The sequence below is a fragment of the Orycteropus afer genome, unplaced genomic scaffold, assembly GCF_000298275.1.
Source record: "Orycteropus afer afer isolate SDZICR_OR568_19922 unplaced genomic scaffold, OryAfe1.0 scaffold00126, whole genome shotgun sequence".
Taxonomy (NCBI): domain Eukaryota; kingdom Metazoa; phylum Chordata; class Mammalia; order Tubulidentata; family Orycteropodidae; genus Orycteropus; species Orycteropus afer.
Window position 1 is genome coordinate 2,650,983 of NW_006921713.1, and position 3,717 is coordinate 2,654,699.

The following is a 3,717-nucleotide window of genomic DNA, read 5'->3' on the forward strand; positions in this document are numbered from 1 at the left end:
ACAATTAAGTGTTCTGGAATTCCCATTCTTCTCAATGGTATCCACAATTTGTTAAGATCCACACAATCAAATGCTTTTGCATAGTCAATAAAACACAAATAAACATCTTTCTGATATTCTTTGCTTTGAGCCAAGATCCATCTGACATCAGCAATGATATCCCTCATTCCCCCTCCTCTTCTGAATCCAGCTTGGATTTCTGGAAGTTCTCTGTCAATGGTTACTGCTGCAACAGTTTTTATATTATCTTCAGTAAGATTTTACTTGCATGCAATGTTAATGATATTGATCAATAATTTCCACATTCTGTGGGATCACTTTCTTTGGAATGTGTACAAATATGGATCTCTTCCAGTCAGTTGGCCAGGTAGTTGTCTTCCAAATCTCTTGGCATAGCTGATTGAGTGCCTCCAGCAGGGCACCTGTTTGTTGAAACATCTCAATGGGTACTCTGTCAATTGCTGGAGCCTTGTTTTTGCCAATTCCTTCAGTGAGCGTTGACTTCTTCCTTCAATACTATTGTTTTTTGAACATATACCACCTCCTGAAATGGATGAAGATTGACCAGTTCTTTTTGGTACAGTGACTCTGAATTTCTTCCATCTTCTTTTGAGCTTCTTGCATCTTTCATTATTTTGTGCATAGAATCTTTCAATATTGAGACTTGAGGCTTAAATTTTTTCTTTCTGTTCTTTCAGCTTGAGAAATGCCACATGTGTTCTTCCATTTTGGTTTTCTAACTCCTGGTCTTTGCACATTTTATTATAGTAATTGGCTTTGTCTGCTCAAGCTGCTCTTTGAAATCTTCTGTTCAGCTCTTTTATCTTGTCATTTCTTCCATTTGCTTTAGCTACTCTTCACTCAAGGACAACTTTCAGAGTCTCTTCTGACATCCATTTTGGTCTTTTTTTCCTATCTCCTCTTTTTAATGCCAGCTTGGTCTTCATGTCATCTCACAATTCTTCTGGCTTTTGGTCATTGGTGTTCAGTGCATTGAATCTATTCTTTAGATGATCTCTCAATTCAGGAAAGATATATTCAAGACCATATATTGGCTCTTGTGGACTTGTTTTAATTGTCTTCAACTTAAAGGTGAACTTTCATATGAGCAGTAAATGGTCTGTTCTGCAATCAGCTCCTGGCCTTCTTTTGGCTAAAGATATTGAGCTTTGCCATCTTCCCTTGCCACAGATGTAGTTAATCTGATTCCTGTGTACTTTAACTGATGAAGTCTGTGTTTATAGCCACCATTTGTGTTGTTAAAAAAAGGTTTTGCAATGAATAAGTTGTTGGTCTTGCAAAATTCTATCATGTGATCTCCAGCATTATTTCTGTCACCAAGGCCAAATTTTCCAACTACTGGTGATTCTTCTTTGTTTTCAACTTTTGTATTCCAGTCACCAGTGATAATTAACGCATTCTGATTATATGTTTTGTCAATTTCAGACTGCAGAAGTTGATAAAATCTTCAATTTTTTCATGTTTGACTTTGGTGGTTGGTGAGTAAATATGAATTACGGTAGTATCAACTGGTCTGCCTTGTAGGTGTATGGATATTATCCTATCACTGACAGCATTGCACTTCAGAACAGATCTTAAAACATTCTTTGCAATGATGAATGCCACACCATTCCATTTCAAATTTTCCTCCCCAGCATAGTAAATCATATGGCTATCTGATTCAAAATGGCCAAAAACAGTCCATTTCAGTGCACTAATGCCTAGAATATCAATCCTTATGAGTTTCATTTCATTTTTCAGAACTTCCAATTTTCCTAGATTCATACTTCATTCATTCCATGTTCCAAATATTAATGGATATTTGCAGTTTTTCTCCTCAATTTGAGTCGTTCTTTATCAGCATATGGAGATCCCAAAAGCTTTACTTTATCCATCTCATTAAGGTTGGTTCTACACTGATGATGCAGCTCTTTCCCAGTTGTATTTTGAGTGCCTTCCAACCTAAGGGGCTCAATTTGCTGCACTGTATCAGACTGTTTCCAGACTAGTCAAAGTTGCCCAGTCATGCATCAGACATTGTTTCTCTCCTATTCACAAGATTTTCCCTAGCTAATTCTTTGAGAAATACATGGCCTCTTCCTTCTTCTTAGTTTGTCTCAGTCTGTAAGCTACACTAAAACCTGTGCACCATGTGCAACCCTATTGGCATTTGAAACACCAATGGCACAGCCTCAAGCCTCACAGCAACATGCAAGCCACCACAGTAGGGAAAACTGACAGACAAGTTAGTCTACCTTATCTGTTCAAAACCTCTTCACCCTCTGCTTACCTAATTCCTACCTGGATCCTGCCCATTTGTCATCTCCAGCATTGTCCCTGGGCTCCCTCCCTTTCCTTTCTTGAGTGGGTGGGCCCTGTCTCCGGCCCCTTACCTGGATCCTGAAACTTTTCTCATCACTGGCACCCTCCCTTTCCTTCCTTGGGGGAATGGGTCTTGTCTCCAGAATGCAACAATACAATCCATCAACTTGACTTTATAGACATCTACAGAGCACTTCACCCAACAACAGCACAATATACATTCTTTTCAAGTACACATGGAACATTCTTTATCATAAACCATGTATTAGGCCCTAAAGTAATCCTTAATAAATTTAAAAGCATTGAAATACTACAAAGTGTCTTCTCAGATCATAATGCCATCAAATTAGAAATCAACAACAGAAAGGTCAACAGAAAAGGGCAAACAAATGGAAACTGAACAACACACTCCACAAAAATGACTGAATAATAGAAGAAATAAAAAATGAATTAAAAATTTCCTTGACTCAAATGAGAATGAAAACACTACATACCAAAATCTTTGAAACAAAGCAAAAGCAGTAAAAGCAGTAATCAGAGGCCAATTTATAACAATCAATGCTCACATCAAAAAAGAAGAAATAGCTAAAGTCAACACTTTAAATCAAGCTCTCCAACCATTAGATAAAGCACAGCAAGAAAAGCCTACAGTCACCAGAAAAAAAAAGGAAATAATAAAGATTTGAGCAGAAATCAATGAAAAGGAAAATAAAAAGACAATAGGAAAAAATCAACAAGACTAGAAGTTGGTTTTTTGAAAAGATTAATAAAATTGACAAACCACTAGCAAATTTAACAAAGGAAAAGAGGGAGAGAATACAAATAATATGTATAAGAAAAAATTGGGCAACATCACAACAGAACCAATTGAAATAAAAAGGATAATATTAGGATACTGTGAAGAACTGTACTCCAACAAATTTGAAAATCTGGAAGAAATGGACAGATTTCTAGAAACATACTATTACCTAAACTAACACAGAGTGAGGTGAAAAAGTTGAAAGATCCACAACAAAAAAAGAAATTGAACAGGTCATCAAAAAATTACCAACAAAAAAAAAGTCCTGGCACAGATAGTTTCACTGGAGAATTCTACTAAACATTCAGAGACAAGCTGACACCAATCCTACTAAAACTACTCCAAAACATAGAAAAAGATGGACTCCTCCTTAATTCATTTTATGAAGCAAGCATAACCTTGATACCAAAACCAGGCAAAGATATCACTAAAAAGGAAAACTACAGGCCAATATCCCTCATGAATATAGATCCAAAAATCTTCAACAAAATCCTAGTCATAGATTCCAACAACATATCGAAAAATTCATTCATTGTGACCAAGTGGGGTTCACATCAGATATGCAAGGATGGTTCAACATTAGAAAAATAATCAAC